The sequence below is a fragment of the Pelophylax lessonae genome (assembly GCF_965119305.1).
Source record: "Pelophylax lessonae genome assembly, chromosome: 4".
Taxonomy (NCBI): Eukaryota; Metazoa; Chordata; class Amphibia; order Anura; family Ranidae; genus Pelophylax; species Pelophylax lessonae.
This window is the reverse complement of record NC_138771.1, coordinates 255186143-255201820: the sequence shown is the minus strand read 5'-3', so window position 1 is coordinate 255201820 and position 15678 is coordinate 255186143.

Genomic DNA, 15678 nt, shown 5'->3' with positions numbered 1-15678 from the left:
TGTATGCCCCTTTTAGGTCCAATTTTGAAAAGAGAGAAGCTCCACGCACCTGTTCGATAAGTTCAGGAATAAGAGGTAAAGGATAACGATCCTTTATTGTAATGGTATTTAATTGTCTGAAATCAATGATAGGCCTAAGGCTAGAATCCTTATTGCGGACAAAGAAGAGTCCAGCAGCAGTGGAGGAAGTAGAAGGTCGGATGAATCCTTTTGCCAAGTTCTCATCCAGATACTCCTTAAGATGAGAGAGTTCATCCTGTGAGAGAGGATAAACATGTCCGAAGGGCAACTTGCTATTAGGGAGTAGATCGATACAACAATCATAGTCCCTATGAGGAGGTAGCATTTGAGCGTTTTTTTCAAGGAAAACCTCCGATAAGTCCTGATAACACTTGGGTATAATGTCATCGGGCACTACAGACAGGATCCTATCATGTGTGGGGAGATTACACGTCGTTTCACAATAGTGAGAAGAGAACACTAGCGTTCTTGTTTTCCAATCGATGATTGGTTGATGTATGTGTAACCAGGGAAGTCCCAAAATAATTGGGAAATGTGGTGATGTTAACACATCAAAGGTGGTGGTCTCCACATGAGACTCATCAGCAGTTACAAGGAGTGCCTGTGTCTGACTGGTGATAGGACCAGAGGATAGGGGGGTACCGTTAATAAAACTAACGGAGACAGGTTTGGGTTTTGAAACAATAGGTATTTTATTAAGGGAGACAAAACAAATGTCAATGTAGTTTCCACAAGATCCTGTGTCGATCATAGCCTGGGTGGTGATCCTAGTTTGGTCCCACTGCAATGTTAAATGAACAAAAAGATAAGGATTAGAAAAGGAAGTTGTGAGTCCGCCTAGCAAGACATTTGAACACTCACCCTCTTTTCTGCGGACAAGGGGACAGCCGTTTATCAAATGATTCGGGGATGCGCAGTACATGCAGAGATGTTCGGTCTTCCTTCTGGCACGTTCAGAAAGGGTCAGAGGTGGGCGTATCATTCCTACCTCCATAGGAGTAGGGTCAGCAGGCAACATCCGAGAAGGACTGGAAAATGGTGAGCCCATCTTCTCAGCCTTTCTTTCTCGTAGTCGTCTGTCAATATTGATACTGGTCTGTATCAGTCCCTCCCCAGAGTGCCAGGTAAATCCGCTCGGGCGAGCTCGTCTTTAACGGCCTCAGATAGGCCAAGTCTAAACTGCGTTCTTAAAGATGTGTCGTTCCACCCTGAATCAGGGGACCATCTTTTAAAATTTGCCACGAAATCTTCAACGGGTCTCCTTCCTTGTTTCAAGGCCCGTAACTGGGTATCAGCGGTACTCTGCTTATTGGGGTCTTCATATAAACTAGCGAGTTGTGCTAGGAATAGAGGGTAAGAATTAAGGAGTGGATCATCCTTTTCAAAGAGAGCGTCTGCCCAGGCCCGGGGTTCACCCGTTAAATAGGAGATGATGGTACAAACTTTAATTTGGTCAGTGGTGTAGGTTAGAGGTTTTAACAAAAAAAATAAACGACATGCGTTTTTAAATTCACAAAATTTGCTCCGATCACCAGAAAACACTAGAGGAGGGTTTATCTTAGGCTCATGGGACTGAGTAGCAGAAAGCTGTGTGAGACGGCCAACCTGCTGTCTCAAGGTCTGATTTTCGTTTTGTACCTCTGTAAGCACAAGGATCAATGCATCTACTTGCTGTTTTAATTGTAGTACATGAGTGGGTAATTCTGCTGAATCCATATTTTTTTTTATGCGCTCGTTCAATCTGTAACGTTCATGCGTTTTTGTTAATGGATGGATTTTCAGCTGCAGAATTACCACACTCAGTAGCCTTGTAGAGATACTGTTGAATAAACCTATCCAACTCTCAGGACTTCATCACGGTGTACAGCCTGTTATGCAATATACATATACTCAATCAGATGTTTTAGTGGAGGGATAGAACATATGAGAATGTATAGATGAGAGACAGGTTGTATGGTGATTACTAGGAGTAATATTAGGAGAGTTGCAGATGATGGTAAAGCATATAGGTTCTGATGTCTAGTATAGTGCAGATGGTAAGGACACAGATGGAGTATACTTAGACAGAGTAACCTAGTGCAAGGATAGTTGAGGTAGTCCCAAGAGCTAACAGTCTATGCAGATGGTATGGAATAGATAGATAGATAGTCCTGGTAATTGCAGTAGATGACAGTAGGAGATTGGTTAGTAAGGAATCCCCTGTGGGATACTTATCACTTAGATAGGTTAGTAGAAACAATGTCCATAGATAGAGAGGTGATCCCGTAGCGAGATACGGATCAGCGGCGAGGTTCCGGCGTCAGTTCAGCAAAGGAAATGTCAGCAGCTCCGACTTTTCAGGAGAAGGTGCGGGATCTATGTCTTCCCTTAGTAAAAAACACCTCCCCCACAGTGAGAAAACAATTGTTAGGCACACATTTACCCTTTGATTGCCCTAGATGTTAGCCCCTTTCCAGCCAGTGTCTTTAGTACAGTAACAGAGCATGTTTTTAGCACTGATCACTATATTGGTGTCACTGGTTTCCACAAAGTGTCAGTTAGTGTTCGATTTGTCAGGCGCAATATTGCAGTCCTGCTATAAGTCCCTGATTGCTGCCATTACTAGTAAAAATAAAAAAATTATTGCCCCGGATTTCATTCTGGTGAAATCTGGTGACTTTATCCTAGGGAAAAGATAACAAACTGCGCCCCCCTGATTTACTTTATTTTTAGCTCTCGCAAATTATTGGATAAAAGAGCTGTCCATTTAGTAGATACAATATTTCACTTTACAGATAATTTTAGCAAGAATGAACATTGGAGAGAGATAGACGTACAAAACAAGCTACAATATATTGGTGTCTGCACAAAAACTGTATATGCCAGCTCTTGTACCTACTGGTGCACTCCCATTATATGACAGTCACCAGAAATAAAGCAAAACAATCAGTTCTATTACCTCCTCTCCCACCTTGTGCCTAAGTTTAAGGGGTGCTCTCCCATCACGTGACTTACTTCTTGGCTCCACTGTGCCTTTAAATGCGTGACTCATCTACCTGGTACTATCAGACAGCACAGATGGGAATATCCAAGCTCACCCAGCTCTTTTTGATACCATTGTGTTAAAAGTGAAAATGGGAGGAGTAAGGAGCTGGAGATTTGGTTGTCACCAGGCAGTGAGGTCATTGAGGGCTGAAACAGCGGCCATGGCGACCAGCAGGCTGGACTTTGATTGGAGAGGTTTATGGGCATGTTTGTGGGGATCCTAAACATTGTTGATAACCTATGTGAGAACAGGCAGGGCTGCCATTAAAATTCTTGGAGCCAAGTACAGCTTTACAGGCCTGAAACCCTCCAATGACCCATTGGAGGCTCAGTTTGGTCTCTCTTCTACACACTGAGTCTTACACTGAAAACTGCCAGCACTAAGCTCTTAGCATGTGAACAAATGTACTGGCACAGGATGGTCTGGCATGATGCACGATCTGATCTTCACAACATTTTCCTCTCTAACTTTCGCTTAAAGATGCAAATATGATTTCCCCAAATATACATGTTTATGCTTAAGGAGTATAGAGAATAAGAGGCCAGGCAGCTCCAAATCATCCAGTAGGTGATAAATATACAACACACCCTATTGTTTTGTACCCCTGAGATTGGTCAGCCAGGGTTGTTCAGTGCTTCCTGCTGAGGCGTACAGACATGGGGATCATCACCCAAAATGGCCACAGTTCATGTTTTGGGTTTGGTACCTTGTTGGCAGGCAGTCTCTGAAGCATTTGGCCTCTGTAGATCATTCCCTGACCCTGCAATTAGGTAAGTAGGGACTTGGGGAGCCCCACACCTGGGAGCTCCCTCCCATGTGCCCTTCCATGCCACTCACTCAGCTTAGTGACATTTTCAGGTATTGATTTACATTTTCTTTTTTACCGCACATACTGCTGGGTGGAAGCAATATTTTTTGCAGGCTTCATGTATATTTTAATTCCAGTATCCAAGCCACAACACAGGAAAAAGAGCACAAACAGTATTTTCCAGGTGTTCATTATACAAGTAAAAGACTAAACAATTATACTATATATAACCAGGTGTTATGCTGGTGCAATAACACTTTTTAGCTGTTTTGTATATTCTAACATTTTAAAGGAAACCTGTCATAAGTAAAACACAGAGCCTCTTATTGCTGGACATTCTTTCTGAAAATGCTAGTTGCCTGGTTGTCAGACCAACACTCTTGCTTAATATTTTCCATGTTACTGATCTGGAACATGTATTCAGATATGGATTTCTGACTTTGCTGTGCTACATACTCCTTTCTGGGTCAGTAACTCATAAAACATTAAAACGACTGAGTCAGAACATCAGCTAGGCAACTAGCATCATTACAAAGACTAGTGGCAGTGGCCTTACTATTCATAAGCTGATCTGCAAAGCTCATGTAGGGCTACCCCCACCAGAGCCGCTAGTTAGTTTGCCCGGATCCCTTTCCCAGTAGTGTCCCAACACAATCACTCTTCAAGCTCATTACCAGTCTAGGGGTATATTTTTTCTGTTGCTTTATTGTAATACTTGGGTAGGTAGTGGGAAAAGTAGAATACTCCAGTATCCATTAGCAATGTTTTGAGGACACTGAACTTTCTCTTTCAGAACTATGAGCCAAATCCTTGTAGAAGTAAAGCTTCAAGTAAAGCTTCATGTACACTGGCAGCTTCTTAATTTGAGTATAGGAGCTTTTCGCGTTTTTTTGGCAAAGCTCTTAAACTCAACTCTATAAAACTCTTTGTCCTTGTACACATAGGCTTTAAGCAGAGTTTAGGAGCTGCCGCATTTAAGTGAGGTTAAACCTCCCTTTCCTGGATGCGGAAGAATCAAGTTTAAGATTGGAAAAATGTGACCACCTGCTGCAGGAAAGCGCAAAATGCGGCAAAACACGTTTTGCATTTTTGCAGTGTTTTGCATTTGCCTGCGGCCGCGGTCAGGGTAGGCTAGTGTACATGTAGCCTAAAGAGTGGACTGGGCTTTGAAATAGTGACTTGAGGAAATTTATCTTCCTCTTTCTGGACAGTCCAAAAAAATTTCTTTCACTAGGAATTAAACAGACTAAGCTCTTCAGGATAGAGGACACAATGTCCCGCTTGAACAGGATCTCTCTCACCAGTCTATACTCACAAATGTTCTTGGAAATATTGTTTGCCTCCTTTCGATATCCTTGCAACACTTTCACCCTATGATACAGACTAGTTCCTCAGACAACAGTCCCTCAATCAGCTTTCAGCAAAGCTAGGTCATCCACCTGAGACCTCGAACCCTGCAGGCGCATGGCAGAATGGCCTAGGGGGCTAGCAGCCCCTCTAGGCTGTGGTCTCCTCCTAAGGGGAAAAGACCACTTTGTTCTCAGTTTCAGAGTATTTATACAGACTAGTCAACATCTGGGCATTGCTTCTAGGAATTGGCCAGGGCCAGTATCATCCATGGGTGCAAGGTGTTCACTGCACATGGGCCCCAAGAGGTGGGGGGCACTATACTCTGACCCACACTGCAGCATTGAATGATCCAGCCCTGGTTGGTACCTCCTGCAACAGGTGAAATTTGACTGTCGGTGGTGATTGATGTGGTGGTGGGGCAGTTACATCTCTCTGTATGGTCTTCTATGAAGCTGCTGAAAAGCCGCTTCTCCTCCACCCCCTCCAGGAGATTTCAGCTGCTTCACTGAAAGCCTTAAAGGGAGATCGGTTCTTGTAACTTCACCCACCGCTGTACTGATCACCACCAACTGTCCATCGGATTTAACTTCCTTTCCTGTGTGCTCCCTGTGGCCCCCTCCCTTCGTCCTCTTGTCTGTTAGGATGGAGAGCGGAGAAAGGGTTGGTAAACATGTCATTTACTGACCCCTTCTCTTTCTGAATGAGCAGAGTCAGTGATTTGTCCCAAACACTGACTCTGTCCATTCATAACTAAAGCACCGTAAACTGTGTTGTTCAATCATGTTGTAATGTTCCGGTACCTTTGGTACCCTAAATTACTCTTTTCACAAGTGTATGCGCCCCACCATTCTCTTTTGGAAAGGTGCGCATACACCTTTAAGACTGAAGCTGTCATCACTCAGCGCTGGACTAGATGGCTATTTAAATCGCCGGTTCTCACTCACATGTGTTCGTTCAAACACCCTTACCTGGATGCTAACTTGGCTTGAAGCTTTCGTGCTTGCAAGCATACCTCGCTGACGGGAACCTCGCTGCGCTGATCCCTGTATCCCGCTTCCGGATCATCCGCTCCTCCTGAACCAACCTTCGGCTGTATTGCTATTAGTGCTAAGTACCCCGCAGGGGAACCCTCTATAAACTTATACTAAGCTTACACTATCTAGCTCTGCATAGTAAAGACTATTTATCACATCTGCATATCTAGATTGCTAGCTCTTAAGACTACTGCTACTTATTCCTGCACTGGGTTGATCTCTCTTGTATGTCCACCTGCTACTCTGTCATCTGCTACCATACATGATTGCTAAACCTACCTGCATCCATCTGCTACTGTCTTACCTTCAAGTGTCTGTCACCTACCACCTCCACTCAACCTGTCTCTTAAATCTTCATCACTGTGTTACTACATACATAAAGCCACTCTAGGAACCAGCTTGTTGAGTGTGTGTATTTACTAGCTGAATTAAGACCTTCCACACATGATGAGTCATTGAGGTTGGGAATGGTATCTCGGCATCTCTCTTACATGACTACTGAAGTGGAATATTTCTGCAGCTGAAAATCCACACCATACATGAAACGCAGGAGCGTTACACATGTTCAGTGCAACTGAGGCGGCGGAGAAAGGAAAAATACAGGTAAAGAAAGAGCAGGACTTTATAAAGGCCAAAATGGAAGCGATGGTTACAAATAAAGCACAGTTTTTGTAAAAAATACATCTTTATTGGTTCAAAGTATTAAAACCTTACATATACATAAAAATAAAAACAATGATAAAGAATTACTCCATGTAGGAGCATCTATACATGAATACCACATTGGTGACCGTGGATTCAGTATGGAAGCAGTCTGACGGTCCCCAGTAAGCCTACGCATTTCGCGCTAAGGATTCCTCAGGGCCCAAGAGACCAGAAAGACCGACATTCTACAAAAGTATGTACAACAAAGGCATGTTAACATTTTTACAGGCATTGTAATTCAGCAACTATTACACATATAAACATATATACACATATAAACAACAGCATCATGTATTATACCTTTTACTAATCCAACGAGGTCAAAGGTAGGTTAAAGCGAATATCCCTGGGCAGGTGTCGGGACCCCATATGACAGGGGCAGTTGTGTCACACCAAGCTTATATCCACAACTTTGGAGACAACAAGAGACCTGACGACCTTGTGCTGGAAGTTATAGGTAGCCAGATAGCAGGGCACCGGGTCAAGCACTACAATACCCTCCCAGAGTAACGAAGTCTATATTCCACATAAAGATATGGGAGTATGATAACTGTTGAGGATCTAAGATATAAAGCATAAAGAGAAGGCAATGTAAGGGAGGAACATTGGCTGCAGAGAAAGGGACTGGCGAATCTCTGTCCTCAGTCCCTTCCTCTGTCTCAAGTGGATATATAATAAATATTACAAAAATAAATTGTAACATACAATACAAAATCAATAAAACAAACTACTAACACCGTACACCCCCCCCCCCCCAGCATTGTAAAAACACCATCCACTGCCCTCCTGACACCATCCACTACCCTACTGACACGATCCACTGCCCTCCTCACACCCTCCCCCCCAAAAAAGCATTGAAAAAAAAAAAAAAATAATAATAATAAATAAATTGTAAAAAAAATGTGTAAAAAAAAAAATTAAAATAATAAACTACTGACACCCCCACTGCTCTACTGACACTGTCCACTGCAATACTGACATCAACTGCTCCCCTCACAGAAGCACTGTGAAAAAAAACTATTAGGAAAATAATTAAAAATAATTGAAAATAAAATAATAAAAACAAAAAAAACTACTGACACCATTCATTACCCTACTGACACCGTCCACTGCCCCCCAAGCGATGTGAAAAAAGTAATTAAAAAATAAATTGTAAAAAGAAACAAAAAATAAAATAAGAAAATGAAAAAACTACTGACACCATACCCTGCTTTACTGACACTGTCCACATTCTGTACTTTGTAAGTAGATTCAGACTATGTAACCGCACCCCTTTAAGCCACGCCCAATATTTAGCGCACTTTAAACCAAGCCAATTTTTCACTTTGCGCACCACATTTTTATTGTTATCAATGCCTAGGGCCCACTTTTGATCTTGCACACGGGCCCACTGATCTTGATACGCCCCTGGTCAGGGCTGTATGAATTTTCAGCTGCCGATTAGACTCTTTCTGTCCACTAACTGCACACTAACTTCCAGAGCTTTCTGGATAATATGCAGGAGCAGTCAATCCTGCAGCCACTGAAACACAGAACAGCTAGAACAATCAACACGCACACACACATATTACAATGAGCCAGAACTAAATTTGCCTAACAACGAACTGCAGCTACACTGGCTCTAGTGAGCCAAAGCTATATTTACCTAATCCTAGCACCTATCTATAAGGGTACTACACTCCCATTCAATGAAATTCTGGCTTGTAAAAGTGTTCATCTATTGAAATCAATTAAATACACTTCTCTGAGCCCAGCCTGTGGCAGCTGTACAGCAAAATGTGTGGTCTAGTATTGACAGAAAAGGTCTAATAAAACTGAAATGGTTGGGCCAATGCAGGGTGCGGAGATTACAGTCACAATCCGCTGGCCCCAGGCTCGGCACAATTTGGTCCATGGAAAATATTTGTGATTTGGTTAAACCCAGGAGCATAACTAGCACTGGGTTTCTCCAGCTGAGTGTCTCCTGGATCCAACACCATGACCACCCCCATAATTTAGCTGCTTTTTAGCAGCCAGCTCTTTTCCAACCCACCAATTTAAAGCGGAATTTCAGATGTTTTTGTGTTTATTAAAAGTCTGCAGCTACAAAAAGTGTATCTGCTGACTTATATTAAACACACACTCACCTGTGCCACGGTCCAGTGATGCGGATGGCGGGTGCCTCGGTTCTCTCCCTCTTCTCCCTGCCGGCATCACTACTGTGGGCATCCGGCTGTGACCGCTTGCGGATTCACAGCCGGATGCGAGTCGAGCTGCGTGTCCTGAGTGGATTGGCAATCTTCTGGGACCTCTGACATGTCCCAGAAGATTGCAGGGAGGGAGAGGGAGAGGGAGAGGAGAACTTCCGCTTGAGCCGGCCACACGGCCTGAGCAGAAGTGGGAGCGTGTACCTGTCAAAACTAGGTACCCAATCCCCCCCAAAAAATGACATGCCAAATGTGGCATGTCAGGGGGTCAGGAGCACTTAAAGTGGAACTTCCACTTTTGAGTGGAACTCCACTTTAAGGGTTCACAGACACTGACTATCAATGAAAGGAGGGCATAGCCACTGACCACCGATAAAGGAGGGCACAGACACTGGCTGCCAATGTAAGGAAAGCACAGACACTGACCACCAATGCAAGGAAGGTGCAGATACTGACTGACAATTTAGGGGGGCACAGACAATAACCACCAATGTAACAAACATACAGACATTAAACGTCAATGAAAGAAGGGCACAGACACTAACTGCCAATGTAAGGAGGGCACAGACACAGACTGCCAATGTAAGGAGGGCACAGACACTGACCACCAATGTAAGGAGGGCACAGAAACTGACCACCAATGTAGGGAGGGGGACACCAATGTAAGGAGGGCACATACAGTGACCACCAGTGTAATGTAGTACAGGCATTGACTGGCAATGTAATTCAAAAGAAGATACTTCAAGAGCACTTGCAGTATACAACTCTCTTTATTATGTAGCACTGCCCCCTTGGGAGCTGCTGAGAACGGATTCCCCTGGGTTACCCATAGCAACAGTCTGTGAAATCGTAGTACTTTAACACTTGGCTCAGTCAATGAACAGTCCAGGGGAGTTGTTTTTTTGTATGTTATTAGGAACTGGGATGGGAGAAGGGATGAGTGGGATACTCCAACTTAGTAACTATGCACAAAACTTGAGGACATCTAGCTGCGGTGTGTGCGGCAAGGCCGCTGCTTTACTTTGCCACTGAAGTGAAGATTTAAAGGTGGTCTTTACTTAAGATTTCTCTTCAGGGTATAACTTGGCACCCCCTTTCTTACTCGCTGTGTGTACTGGCTTCTGTCCACTGACTCTACCTGGAGTGGTCCCCTTCCTGGGCAGCCCCCTGGAAAGCTCCCCGATACTCATGGACACCATTTCTTCTCAGGTCGCTCTACCACTTGCTCCACAGTCAGTATACTGGACTTCCTGGCTCAGCACCACACTCCTGGTGCACTAGGCCGACTGCCTGTGGCCACTTTCCACACTGTCAGGAGGAGAGACAGCCGTCCTCCTCCTCCTGGGACCTGTCTTCCCGCCCAAAGACATCCTGTGTCACGATCCGGGGGCAGGCTCGAAGACCAGTAGCTATAGCAGTCGCAGGTCACACAGGAACCAGCAGGATAGGAACACTGACAGGTCACCCAGGCAGATGACGCAGGCTCACCTGAGGTGCGGAGTCTAAGTACTAACCGGTCTTCACCAGCGCTCCTGAAGGTGGAGATGGATTTTGCTGCGTGTTAGCACCAGGTCGCGGTCCTCAAGATCGCCCCACCAGGAAGTGAGCAAGTCAGAGTCCAGTAGCAGATAGGGATTAAGCTGAAGCGTAGTCAAGGAGTAGCCAAAGGTCGGTAACCAGTAGTTGCAGGTTGGGATCAAACAGAAGAGTAGTCGAGGAACAAGCCAAGTGTCGATAACGGATGGTAGCAAAGATACAGACGGCAGCAGGAGAGACAAGCGAGATATCGGCTGTTTAAGGCACAATATTCTGGTGACCAGGAAGTGCAAAGACATGGTTTATAACAGGAAGTTCATGGGAGGAGCAAAGGGTTCAAGGTTCAAGGCAATAAAGATTCACAGCAGGATCATTCAAGGATTTGTCCAGGGAGCTGTCCAGCATTCCAGGTAGCTCAGTGAGTAGAGTCATTGCCAGACACCATGGAGGTCCCAGGTTCAAGTCCGGGTCCTGACAGTACTCCCCTCCTCCCAGGATGTCCGCTGGACGTCTTAGGACCAGGTTTAAGAGGAAACCTCTGGTGGAACTCCTTTGTTAATCTAGGGGCATGAACATTTTCTTCTGGCTCCCAGGAATTTTCTTCTGGTCCATATCCTTCCCATTGAACCAGATATTGTAATTTATTCCTAAACATCCTGGAATCAAGAATTCTCTCCACTACAAATTCTTCTTCACCCTGTACTTCAACAGGTGGAGGAGGCGGAAGAATTCTTCCAGGAAAGGGATTTTCCTTAAATGGCTTGAGCAGTGATATGTGAAAAACTGGGTGAATTCTCATACTGTCGGGAAGTTTTAAACGGAAAGTGACTGGGTTGACCTGAGCAGAAATCTGGAAAGGTCCCACAAACTTTTGTCCCAACTTTGCAGATGGAACATGGACCTTCAAATTTTTGGTTGATAACCAAACCTTGTCACCCACTTGAAAGGTAGGAAGTGATCGGCGATGTCTATCAGCAGCCTTCTTGTAACATTCCTGAGCCTCCTTCAAAGTCTCAATTAATTTCTCCTGAATCTCTTGCAACATAGTTAATCTGTTGGCTACAGCAGGAATTGGAGTTGAGATAGGGAGATCAGGAATAAAAACTGGATGATAACCATTGTTTAAGAAAAACGGGCTTTGAGAGGTTGAGCTATGTCTAGAATTGTTGTAAGAAAACTCTGCCGTGGGAAGATAGTCCACCCAGTCATCCTGAAGATAACTAACAAAACATCGAAGGTACTGTTCTAAAGTTTGATTGGTCCTCTCAGTCTGACCATTAGACTGAGGATGAAAAGCAGAAGACAGGTTGATTGCTACTCCTAAAGCTGAGCAAAAGCTTTTCCAAAACTTTGAAGTAAACTGTACTCCTCGATCTGACACAACGTCTTCAGGAATTCCATGTAGTCTGAAGATTTCTCGAACCATCAACTCTGCAGTTTGTTCCGAAGAGGGTACCCCCTTAACTGGTATAAAGTGAGCCATCTTGGTGAGGCGGTCAACGACCACCAAGATAGTGGTCATTCCTTTTGAGGGGGGTAAATCAACCACAAAGTCCATAGAAATTGACCCCCATGGTCTTGATGGGATAGGGAGTGGTTGGAGCAACCCCAAAGGAGAAGCTCGGGGTGTCTTATTGCGTGCACAGGTCAGGCACGAGGCTACATACCTTTTAACATCTTTCTTGTACCCAGGCCACCAAAAGGAGCGTGATAAAAGTTCCTCTGTTTTAGAAACTCCAAAATGTCCAGCAAGTTTTGAGTCATGACTCAACCGGAGGACTTCAACCCGAGCAGACTCAGGTACATAGAGGCGATGCGTTTTAATCCAAAAGCCATTCTTGAACTCAAGACTGATGTCCATAGGAGGATTATTGAGGAGTGAGTCATTCTCGTAACCTTCTTTGAGGAGACTCAAGAATGCCTTTGAACTTGTGACACCTAGGAAGTTCTTTTGAGACAGGATTGTGCATTCAGCATTGTTCTCCTGGGAAGGCCCAGACAACATCCGTGATAAGGCATCAGCCTTACCATTTCTTGACCCAGGTCTATATGAGATAATAAAATTAAATCTAGAAAAGAACAGCGACCAACGTGCTTGTCTAGAAGACAATCTTTTGGCCGAACAAATGAATTCTAGATTTCTGTGATCAGTGAGAACAGTCACAGGATGCTTAGTACCTTCCAGCAAATGCCTCCATTCAGAAAAGGCTTCCTTAATTGCCAGTAACTCCTTATTCCCTATGTCATAATTCCTCTCGGCTGAAGACATTAAACGAGAAAAGTAAGCACAAGGATGAAGCTGCATCTTTTCACCGCTTCGTTGTGAAAGGATAGCTCCCACAGCAGAGTCAGAAGCATCCACTTCCACTACAAACGGTAGCTCAGGATTGGGATGTACCAATACTGGTGCAGAAGTGAACAGAGTCTTTAACTTATCAAAAGCAGCCTGAGCATTAGATGACCACACAAAGGGCACCCCTTTCTTTGTCAGCTGTGTAATCGGAGCTATCACCTTAGAGAAATTTCTGATGAATTTCCTGTAGAAATTGGCAAACCCGATGAATCTTTGAATTTCCTTAACGTTTGCAGGGACAGGCCAATCTACTACTGCTCTAATCTTCTCAGGATCCATGCTTACTCCATCTGGTGAAATAATATACCCCAGAAACTGGATCTGGGTTTGTTCAAACTCACATTTCTCCAATTTGATATAAAGTCGATTCTGCCTTAATCTTTCAAGGACAGTGCAAACATGCTTGCGATGCTCCTCTAGGTTATTGGAAAAAATGAGGATGTCATCCAAATAAGCAACTACAAATTGGTCCAACAGATCTCGAAAAACATCGTTGATGAAGTGTTGAAAGGTTGCAGGGGCATTACAAAGACCAAAAGGCATAACCAAGGACTCGAAGTGTCCGTATCTGGTTCTAAAGGCGGTTTTCCATTCATCTCCTTGGCGGATACGAACAAGGTTATAAGCCCCCCGCAAGTCAAGCTTTGTGAAAATCTTGGCAGAACGAAGTCTTTCCAACATTTCAGAGATCAACGGGAGAGGATAACGGTTTTTAATAGTAACTTTATTCATGTGCCTGTAATCAATGCAAGGACGTAAGGTAGAGTCTTTCTTTTCAACAAAGAACAAGGCTGCTCCAGCAGGGGATGTTGAGTGTCTAATAAACCCCTTCTCTAAATTCTCATCAAGCCACTCCCTGAGCACCTTTAATTCAGGTTCTGATAAATTGAATAGGCGGCCGAAAGGTATTTCTGCACCAGGGAGTAGCTCAATGGGGCAATCATATGGGCGATGAGGAGGTAACTGGTCGGCGTTCTTCTTATCACAGACATCCTGAAACTCATGGTATTGTGGAGGCAGTTTGAGATATGACTGTGCTGTAACCACATCCAACTGCGTTTCCTTAATCTGTGGAGAACTAATTGGACAAGGCTCTCTACAGTATTCCTCACAATGGGGGGATGTAAAATTTATAACGCGTGCTTCCCAATTGATTGAGGGATTATGGGTGGAAAACCAAGGGATGCCCAAGATCACAGGAAATTTAGGTGACGTAATCAGCTGAAAACTGATGGTCTCACGATGGTTAGCCTCAAATTGGAGAACCAAAGGGACTGTTTCATGGGTAACAGGTCCTGAAGTTAAGGGTGATCCATCCACTGTCTCCATATCGACTGGGGCTAATTTATTTCTTGTCTGAATCATATTGTTTTTGGCAAAGTCTATGTCCATAAAGTTCCCCCCTGCACCAGAGTCCAGCATAGCAGAGCAAGGAATCTCAATGCCCTCAGAGATAAGTTTAATAGGGAGGACAAAATGAGGTAGTGAAGAATTTACTTTATTTTCTTCCTGGACCAACGGGGAGATGGACTGGCTAATGGAGTTTATTTGTTCAGGCGTGATCACATCAACCGATGCAATTGTTCTTCTAACCTTGTTAGGGCAGTTAATTGCATAATGACCAGAATCTCCACAGTAAAGACATAGGTTCTCAGAACGTCTTCTTTCTTTCTCCTGAATGGAAATGGATCTCTTAATTGCATCTACCTGCATTGGCTCAGGAGTGTTAGAATTAGGAGCAACTTTGAAATCCTGCTGAACAAATGGAGTAGCAGAGAAACGCATGCCACTCTTACTTGCAAACATTCCCAGCCTCTCCTTCCTCCTTTCTGTAAGTCTCTGATCAATTTTGATACATAATTGGATGAAGGCATCAAGATCATCAGGAGTCTCAACTCTAGCGAGCTTATCCTTTACCTGTTCAGAAAGCCCTCGGCGGAACTGACTCTTTAGCGCAGCAGGGTTCCAAGTAGTATCTGCAACCCAACATCTGAATTCTGCTGTGTACTCAGCGACAGAGCGTCTTCCCTGCCTCATACTATGCAGCTTTGCTTCAGCAGTAGCACAGCGGTTGGGATCATCAAAAACCTGATCCATTGCGGTCAAAAAGGTCTGCAGATTATTTAAAATAGCACTGTCCTGCTCAATATATGGGGAGGCCCAAGCTAGAGCTTCTCCAGTCAGAAGTTCGAGAATCAAGGTTACCTTTCTCTTCTCAGAAGGAAATGCAGCAGGGTGTGTTTGAAAATATAAACGACACTGATTTAGGAAACCCCTGTAATGATGGCGGTCTCCATTAAACTTGGATGGTAAAGGCTGAGGCATATGTGTGATAGTATCACCTCGGTCCAGTAGTAGTCTCTGCAGAGCATGAATCTCCTTCTGTTGTCTTTCCAATAGACTTTCTAGTTTATTAACTTTTTCTTGGCAGGTAACACCAAATTCTTGCAGCTCAGCAATTTGTTGCCTAAGAGGAGTCACGATGCTTGCTATAGCGGCCTCCATATTTTGGGCCAGAATATTCTGTCACGATCCGGGGGCAGGCTCGAAGACCAGTAGCTATAGCAGTCGCAGGTCACACAGGAACCAGCAGGATAGGAACACTGACAGGTCACCCAGGCAGATGACGCAGGCTCACCTGAGGTGCGGAGTCTAAGTAC